This window comes from Cyanistes caeruleus, chromosome 6 (genome assembly GCF_971803275.1).
Source record: "Cyanistes caeruleus chromosome 6, bCyaCae1.hap1.1, whole genome shotgun sequence".
NCBI classification, from domain to species: Eukaryota; Metazoa; Chordata; class Aves; order Passeriformes; family Paridae; genus Cyanistes; species Cyanistes caeruleus.
Genome location: NC_141706.1, coordinates 50,628,538 through 50,639,171, shown reverse-complemented (window position 1 = coordinate 50,639,171; position 10,634 = coordinate 50,628,538).

Sequence of the window (10,634 nt, the reverse complement as noted above, 5' to 3'; positions counted from 1 at the left end):
ACAACTATATTGTTTACTGTCCTTGCAGTCAAATAGCTGCCTGCTGCTGGCATTATTTTCTCTCAGATGTCATAATATAAGGTTCATTGGCTTATTTCTTTTTTCAGTGTAACAATTTAATATTTGATTTAATTTTTGCCTATAAAGAAAAAACGCACACACTAGTATTCTTTTATCAAATTTTTGATAAATGTTTATCAAACATTATAGTAAAAAGCAAAACTGCATAGTAAAAACAAAACTATAAACTTCAGCTACTGGTCAAAGAACTCAATTTTCAGGTGTGATAAGCTAGTGTCAGGGCTAGGTCAGGACTCTGTAAGAGGGAGCTTTACACAGCTTTGCCCTTCTGGATGAAGGCAGTCAACTTTTGGCTCAAGATTAATCTAGAAAATTAGAAACACTATGGCATACCCTAGACATATTCTTTTATATAATAATTCTTCACTGTTCAGATTGGGGTTTTTCTGCCATTTTGTCTGTCAGGACAAAATTTTATTGAACTTTATCTGTTATTTATGCTACTCATGATTTGGAAAAGATCTTTGAAAAATATCTCCTTTCTTTAAGAAAGAATATATTTCTCTATTGAAAAGTTCATAGTTCTTCCATCTAGGTGGGGTAGCATTCTTGAAATAGATCAGTCTGAATTCCATAAAATTAATTTCTAAATATTTTCTTGAATACTTTTTGGGTTAATTTTAGCTTTACAATTTCCAAAAAGATAATTTAACACCATCTTCTTTGAATTTCTCTTTATGACTTTAAAGTTTCCTGGATGTGATCATGTATTGGTAGCATGTGTAACTGCAGGACTGTTTTCTCAATGCTGTGTTTTAAATAGGAGGGAGTGACAGCTGATGGCTGTTTTTATTTGTGTGTGTGCTTCTGTATACACCTACAAACACCCGGCCACAACTAGCTCATGCACTCACACTCACACACACATGTAAACTACTGGGTTTTAAGGTTAGAATTTCATCTCTAGGTTTGTCCTCAAAATCTAAGACATCAGTCACCTTCTGTTGAAATTAGAATGTGAAGTCTCACAGTAGTCAGTTTTATTTGTCAGCCCAAATTTAGCATAGATAATACTGTAATATTTACCAATAGCTGTTTTGAAAAGTATGACTGGTGTCTAAGTGATACAGGTATATATAATTCCCTGCAATGGCATTACATATGATAATTTAATAATAAGAGTGCTCCAGGTTTACCATTTTCTCCTTGAGTTTTCTTCCTCTCATTTTATGCTTTCATCAAGCTCAGCCAAAGAGAAGGAACAGAAAACCCATATGGATTTTCAAACTATACTTTTTGGATTAAACCAAAACACGTAATATTCAAATAGCTTTTCTTCAGCTCCAGGATTACAGATCTTGAAATTGGAACTGATTTTACGCTTTCCTAAAATAATATTTTTATGACTGAAATTGGAAGAGCAGCACTCAATGGTAGAAGAGGGAAAATGGACCTGGCTGCTGCTAGAGGGGAGTTTGAAGTTTTGATTGGAGAATAAAGGAGAGCTTTACTGCAAACATCCACAAAAGGGAGTTTTTGTTCTGCAGAACACATTCTTCTGACCCTCATTTTGCCTGAGTGTTCTCTTCTCCTTTTACTGAACAGGAAAAAAAAAAGATGGTGTTTCATTTTTTTATGAATACATCTGATCATTTTAAAATGTTGGCATTGACATTAGCTGAATAAATGGAAATCTTTTCCTTTTATATGCACATCACGCTAATAACATAAAACATTTTATATGGAGATTTCTGAAACTTTCAGAGGTGATAGATAACATATTCCATACTTAACAGGTAAGGAACTGAAACAAAAGACCAAGGTTAGTCTACATGCTAATGAGTCTGTACCCTTTGTCCTCTCACTTATCCGGCAGTGTGCAGGAATGGGCAGATAGGTTATCCCAGAATATTGGCCAGGGAAGTTCCTGTATGAGCTATTGATTGCATGTTGTTGTGGTTCATACAAAAAAATTATATTCTGCTGTATATAAATAACACACCCACACACCCACACACAAACCTATAAAAATGGTAGAACTAGTGAAATTCCATGTCAGTGTAAAGGGCTCAAAATCATCCACCAACCTCTGTCAGCTTTGCATTTCAAATGACTGATTTCACTGTTACATAATTTTTTGGGAATTGGAAAAGAAATGCCAACTTCTTTGAAGTTAAGAAAAGCCTTTGTGTTTCTATTGATGGGAGGCAGGGAAATGGTCACAGCACCAAGCCTGACAATGTTCATGAAGTGTTTGGACAATGCTCTCACCCCAAGGCACATGTGTGACTCTTGGGGTGTCTGTACGGTGTAAGGAGCTGGACTTCAATGATCCTTGTGGGTCCCTTCCAACTCAAGATATTCTGTGATTATCTGATGTTGTTATGCAAAATCTGTGACTGTAATATAAAAAAAAAATGATCAACCTCAGTAAGTGAGCATCAGTTACCCTATATTTACTAGAGTAGTATATACTTTGGACTAAGATACTCTGTAGTATATACATACAAGTCACTGGATGGATGAACAAATGAATGAATAAATACTCTTGCCACATTTGACAGACCAGAGGGATTCATTACACTTAAGCTGAGAGTTATTTTGCAAATGCAAATGTAACAAAGTGATAAGCCTTTGCCCAAATATAAATAAATTCAGCAGATGACTCGTTTCAATTGCATTGGAAGCAAATTGCATTGGAAGCACACCAAAATAAGTAAAGAGGAAGGAAGTGTTTCCCTGTGAAGCACAGAACTTGTTGCTGTGTGTCTGTGTGCTCCTCCAAGCTTTAGCTTGTCTCTTTCAAGAGCCATGAAACTCCGGTAGATAACAAGAGGTCAGGAGGTGAATTGACATGAAGGTTCATAAACGTAACTCATCAACACCAAGTGAAGCATATTTTGTGTGAATTTTGTAAATAGATAAAGAGTTATGGATTTTAAGCTTTTTCTACCCTTCTCTAAAAATCAGGAGAAAATAGTTGGTGAGAAAATGTAGTGTGACTTTAAAAGCTGAAAGAGGTTGGGGTAGGAGGGCAAGAAGTCAAAGACACTTCATCATCAAAGTGGTGACAAAGATAGGATAAGGAAACCTTACATTAAGAGTAAAACAGAAATTGCTTTCATCAGATGAAGTAAAAACAGAATAGTGAGAAGACATCTGGTACTACATCATATTGCTTTCTCATGGCACTGAGTCCTCCAAAATGTTAGCTTGACCTGTACCCATATCTAACAGATAGGACTGCACTTCGTGCATCCTGACTATATCTTTATTTTGGAGTGACAATTTTCTGTGCCTGGTAAAAAGTGAATTTGGCTAGGTTCTTGGGTATCTAGCATTCCTGCAGAAACAATGCCAGTAGCTCCAATGAAAGCAGCAGATGTCTGAAAGTCCTGGGGAAATGACCTTTCTCTGTGGGTATCTTGGACATGCTGACCTCCCCACATGTGTGATGTAGAGTTCAGAGCCTTTTCAGAAACTGCAGCCTGCCCAGGGTACCCCTGCCACCTGTGCAGATCCACATGATATTCTTTTCCAAAGAATAGGAAGTCTTTTGCTAGAAAAAAGATAATGAAACTTTATGAAAGAACAACTAAATAATAAACAGGTGTTCAATAAAATTTAAGGTGAAAATTTGGGGTGAGGGAATAGAGAGCTGACTGGGATAAAATCTTTTATTGCCGCTAATTAATCAATTCTAGTCTGGATTGTTAATGATTAAACAAAACTTTTATCAACCTCAGTGAATGAGACAGTGGCTTAGTTCACAGATGTGAAGATCTGTCTCCATCACATTGAAAAAAGGAGCCTGTCAAACAGGTGTGGTCACCTCAGAAGAGAGAACACAGTACTAAGGTGATCTTGGGCAGATCCCACCTGAGCTGTTCTGGTAGGAGAGCTGGTGGAGAGGCTTGCATTACTTCCTCTATTCTGTAAATAATCTTATTCTTCCCCAAAATCTTACCAGTCTTGGATTTTTGCTGAATCATGCAACTGCTATAAAGCAGGAAAGAAAAAGAAAAATAAAAGGAAATAAAGGGGAATAATGACTTAATAAGAGGAAGAAATTCAGTAGAGTTAAAAATTCAAAGCCCAGTTACAGGTAGCAAAACTCTAATTAAAGTGCAGTTGATTTATATTCATTATCCAATCCTATAATCATAGAGATAGAAACTTTATTTTGATGAGATGGGAGAGGAAACCATGAAGATATAAGATTTGTGAATTTATTAAATGCATAAAACAACTCTTCTAAGATTATGGAAAGCAAAAGATACATTGAAGCCACAAGTTTTTTTACACAGAAAGGAGATGTATATGGTTCCTTCTTTTAGTTGCCTTCAGATGTGGGGCTTTGAATTACCTATTTAAGCTGAAAAATATAGGAGTACCTCTTTTATGATTCATTTGCCTAGAGAGTCTACTAGCTCCTTCATCATACACATTGGGCTGGGTGGTGCTGGAGGAAAGAAGCCAAAATCAACAGGACATGGGTTTAACAGCTCCAGTGTTCAAAACAGAGTTATCCGTTACCAACACAATTTTTAAAAATTGCTTAAATACCCAGTGTGTATCATAGGCCCATTGGCAATAATTTTAACCTGCAGAATGACAGGTTATGTGGCTTTTCACATGCTAATTTACCAGTTCAATAAAGGAAAAACTGAATAGCCCAGTGTGTATCCTTGTCTAGCTCCCGAGCAACTTAACTTACACTGACAAGTTATGTGGGTTTCACCAAACTTATTTACCACTTAAAATCAGTATGTATCTACAATGGTAGCTCCTGTGTCAAATTACATGCAGAGTGTGCTTCTTGTAACACTCAATAAATGATCTCATATGTGTCCCATAAACCTTCACTCCTTTGCCAAAACTGAAGGAAAAGAGAAGCAGTGCAGAAACTGATCCTTAACATTAATATTAAACAAAAGGCATAGAAAGAGAATGGCAAAAACAGTTCTGCCCAGCTCCAAGGAGCAATGTACACCAGCATGACCTCATAACAACAACAGTTTGACTCTCTGCAGATTTCTCAATCAGGAACATCAGAGACTCATTCAAAGAAGGGTGTGCATATATAACCTCATTCATGCAAAACACTTGAATCAAGGAAAAAGAAAGTCTAAAAGCAGGTTGTTTAAAATTAGCCCCTGGTTTTTGTTTTCATATTTTTACAAGTTAAAAGTGTATAAATTATTTTTTTTTTAAAACACTCAAAACCCCCCCAAAGAAGCAGCAGCAATAAAAAATTCATTGCAATAAATTTTAAATAATCTTGATCTAAAAGACTTTTGATAATCAAGGAAACCACTACTATTCTGTAAGATAGAATGCAGTTAGTAAGAATCTTTTTTACAGCTACTTGTAAAGTCAGAACCCATAATGACAGTGAAGTGATACATAAGTTCATTGATCTGAGATGAACTTTGGGATGAAGGATCTGCTGAAATAGAAAAGAAATTATTATCTCCATTCTCCTCCTCCCAAAAAAATGAAAAAATAATAATGAAAAAGGCAACTGGTAATATTTGGCATAATACAGAGTTGCATCTGTTTTTGAACATACATGTTTCTCAGCAGCTTTTGGACAGTGAAATGTAGCAGTAACACTCTGAATCACAAAATCAGCATGAAAACTTGACATAGTCAAACCTTCATCTATTCTGATTTCAGCAGTCTTGAAAATAACAGAGATCTCTTTGGCTGATTAAATACTGAAACAGTGTTTCCCTCTAAGCATGGATATTTACTTACCCTATTTTTCCATGAGATATTGGTTACTTTGTTGAAAGATAATTTTCTTAGGAAAATTTTATCATTTCCATCCAGATTCCACTTCCTGTAATAAATTTTCAAGGTCCAGGGTGTATTCTAGTCCCGACAAGACTATGATGTGTGTGTGGCTGGAATACACACAACAAAAATATTTCCCTCTAAAAGTACTCTGTTGTTCTGGGAGACTTTCAAGTTAGAACCTACTATGCAAATAAAAAAAAATAAAGTGAGCATAATAAATAAAGACTAATTTTTCAGCTGGTATCAGTCTTCATCTATAAATAAATTAGAAAGAAAATAAACTGGAAAACCAGTCAGATCATGAAAAGTGTGAACATCACAGCTAAAAAAATGTAAATGCAAGATTTCAGTGTCTTTTCCAAAAGTTTTCCTTAGCTGAAGCAAAAACTGCATGCTCCTGAGTCTAAAAGAAGTTTGACTCTCCTTTTCCTGCTGTTGCCTAAAATCACACTAAAAGCAATTTAACTGTTTTTTCATTACTGTAAAATTTGGTAGAGGAGTCTATAGGAAGATCAGCTGGATGAAGATATTAACAACCTGCAGGTTGCCATCCATTCCTTTGTGAGAAACTTTCTCCCACACTATTGCTCATGGGGAGATGTGTGTGAACAACACTGCTTAAAGCCAAATCTGAAATTTTTACTTAATGACTTAATGTAGTAACAAGGCTTGAGTTATGCATCTGTTTCTACTTACCCAAAACTTTCCAAGTTGCTGACTGCTCCAGGAAGAGGTCTCTGAACTGACCTAGAGCTGTGACAGTGGCTGTTACATTTACCTGCCCCTTCTCATTACTCTTGTGCTGCTTCTACTACGGGTTTTTTATTTCAGTGTTGGATACTGTAGGTGTAAGTCAAACTTGCACTCAACTCATTCTGAGAGTGTCAGTAAATATGCATGAAATTCAGTATCTATGATGATGTATTTAAAGAATATTTGTAATCTGTAACCCTTTTCCTGTAAAATATAATTCAGAGCATTTTACTGAATGTACCCTAATTCTTTCTTGTGCTACTGTAAGAAAAGTAAGTCTCTACTAAAATCAATAATATAATGTTACTGACTCATTCTATCCTATGCCATTTCATGGCATTCCAAAGTGACATTGAAATACCACTAATGGAACAGTGAATCTATTTTTCAATTATACTAATAGTAACAGCTCCTGGTTGGAACAATTTGTGAGAGAACTTGGAAAGCACTACTGCAGTTATTCAGCACAGCCACACTCGTTCCAAGCACCAGTGATGGTATTAATTTAGTTTGATTCACCTCACAATAATATTTTCCAGATAAGCCATTTTCAGACCTAATGGTTCAGGCTCAGCATTTCTGGAAGCAACATAGAAGTGCAGTATTGTCTGATGGAGCTGCTCTTAAAAGACCTGCATAGAAAATAGCTCCATGAATAGTTCTTTAAAACACAGAGTGCCCACATGTTAAACTGATTATCATCTGGAAATGTGCATGGGAAGAACGCATTCCAGCGATCATCTTGACTCCATTTTGGGATAATGTTTTCTCCTTCTGGACTAATTTCTCCTTCTAGAAGTATCTGTGGTTCAATAAACACACGTCTCCTAGTTGAAAGGTCAGTGAAAACACAAGAAATGAGCAGAGTTCAATGCTTTCTGCAGTGGGGCCAAGGTCTAGTCCTGTTTTTGCTGTTTCTGTGTGGCCATATAAAATCACTTTTCCTGTGCACTGGCTGGCATAATTTTACCTGCAAAATGGATTAATGATCTTGCCATTTTTTGTAAAAAATTCAATTATTTTTCATAAAAATAAGCATTGGCAAGTTGAATATATCTATTAATAAGTACAAGGAAATACCCTGTAGTCACTGGTGCCCTATTAGAAGACAGATTAACTTGTCTAAGGACACTTTTCTGTCAAGAATTGACATTCACTGTGCATTCAAACTGTCTGAGGTATTTTAGGCATTCTTCTCTTTTCAACATGAGAAATAAGAATGTTAAGACCAGGTCTTGCAATGGAAAGCCATCACATTTCACAGAAAACCCTAAACTTATGAACAGCATGCCAATTTTACAGGTAATTTGTGGCTTTACTATTTCAGTGTTTTCTGGGATGCCATTGTCTGTAATCTGCTTATATTGCTCTGGCAAGGGACAATTCTGTGATGAATTATGTATTCAAGATGCACTTGCAGTAGGAATACAGTGTAAGATGTCACCGAGGTTAATGAGAATTATATAAGCGTGCAACACAGAATTTCAAAATGAGCAAATTTGAATCCTAGTACAGTCATGTTGGTGGGCAAACTTCTGTGCTTTATTGGAAGGTTTCAGCCTGAACAGTCAGGTTCCACTGTCCTTTTATCCATTATTGAATTTATTACTTCACTTAGTGTACTTCACTTCCTTATGATTCCTTCTCCGAAAGTAAAAAACCCAAAACAAACAAAGCCACAACAAACAAACAAACCACGAAGAAGAAATAAGAATATTTTCCCTAAAGGTCCTTAAAGTTATTTAAGGACCTTTAAGTTATTTTGTATAAGAAGTCCGGGTTCAAAGAGAAGCTGGCTTTTTTAATATTTTTAAATGAGAGTTCCATGAAAAATAAGATTATTGGTCTAGAATGACATCAAAATGTAATGCTAGTAAACATTTCCACAAATACTTAGGGATCATTCACAGCTTCTTTACACTTCACTACCTTGATTTTACAGTGGATGACATTCACTACAATATGAATACATTGTTGAAAAATAATGAATCAAGTATATTTATAACAAAGAATTTCAGTATTTGCCTTGTCCTATGCATGCATGGTAATTATTTTTAGGATAGTAATGTCTTCAAGTGTGGATTTTTTCCCAAGAAAGTGATACTGTACTTGTCTGTTCTGACGTAGATTAAAGACAAATATATTATATTGATATTAGAGGAAGAGAACAGAAATATTTTTCTTTTATTATTTAAATTGGACAATATCTGAGTAGAGTTTGATTTCTCACTACAAGACCTTGGTACCAGGTTGAAACTTGAGTTTCACCCACTCCTATCAGAGTTCAAACTCTTCATTAATAAAAGGCCAAGTGGTAAACTACTTGTGAGGGCAGTGTAGTGACTCTGAAAAGGGTCAATGTAAACAATACAACTGCTTCAAGTAGATGCCATTCCTTTGAATGTGTTAAGGTAGCAAAATTCAGTCCTTATTTAAAATACTGTCTAGATCTGGTTTTAGCATGCTCTACTGCCAAGCCAATCAAACAGATAAAAGAGTTGGCAAAATAGATTTAACAAGCCATTTAATAAAACAGATTATTTCCTCTGTCCCTGAAGAAATTAGCATTTATTCCTTTATAAAATCTGCCTTCATAGTGATTATGTCATGCATCATGTTCATGGCATAGTGAATTCTATAAAAATTGCTTCACATTCCTTCACGCTTATTTGAGAATGGTCAGTGATTATGAACTACTGTATACATAGGCAATGAATAACCAGCATTCATTTTGAGTGTTGATAACTATGGTGGTCACAGCCAAACCTGTTATGTGTGCTCAGCCTTTGGCATACCCAGGAAGTCCAAGGCATTGAGCTTACCCAGTGTCCTAAAAAGAGGTTGTTCCCTAGATATGCAGGTCAGCTATGCAAGACCCTATTTGCCTCTTCATGCAGATACCATTTTTTCCTCCTAGATGCTGAGCATTTTTAAAAGAGAAAGTTGTCATGGTTATAGAGGCACAGCCACATTCTTTCAGACATTCATATAGGTTTATGGCAACAACCATATATGTTCAGTCTGCACTGACAAATGCCTTCTCTCTCTGCTCCCTCCATGATGATGTCTGACCACAGTCCAGAGGGTGACAAACTTCAGAGATTTCTCCAAAGAGCTTGCATAAATGTCATGTTAGGTTTGATTTCCTCTGCCACACAGAGGCCTTCAAACAGCTCTAAGAAACCATGAAACATAGACACTGTGAGCCTACTATCATGCCTGAGGTCACACAGAGAAGATATAATACTCTGTATTCTCCTCTGAAGAAGACACTTTAGAAGTGTGAAGATGGCACCAGAAAAAGGCAATTTGAATTATCCTGGAAATCTTAATTAGCACAGAATTTTCCAGAGACAACTTTGAAAGTAAAGAACTTTTCTGTCTCTTCTATCTAATGCCGGGACACTGAAAGAGCAATATCTGAGTAGATATGTACTGATTCCATCTGACCTGTCTTGTCAGGAGGGCTATGAAGCTGGCAGTACAGTTCCACAGAAACAGAATTCTGTAGCTAGCTTTGCAAGTTATTAATTATGCAGTGTCAGCTTTACTTCCATTTGTGGGTATTCCCTGTTTGGCCTGAGGATAAAGTAAATTTTTGTCAATACTAATGTAATTTAATATAAGTCTTCCCATTGTCCCCTACTTCATAAATGAGAAACTCAAGAAAATTTCTTGTATCATTTTGCTTGCCCTACTTTTATAGATATGATTATTTGTGTATGGAGCTAAAAATTATTTTACTTCTCCACATCAAGTAAAAAGAAAATATTTTATAAACTCTTGGTTTTGGAGTTACTTTAACAATTGCAATCAATTAAAAATTATGTAATAAAAAAAATAATGCCTATTTGAGTAATAAAAGCTAAAGAGGAAAAAATAAAAGGGCTTTGGCTGAGAGATACAGGAACTAAGATGCAATTAACAACTGACATTTTAATGTTTTTTACAGCTAGATATAAACACATGTAGACATATTTTACTAGCCAGATGACTGGATCCTGCTAAGTTAAAGACTAACATACATAATAATGTAAAGAAATTAGGAATGTATGTAC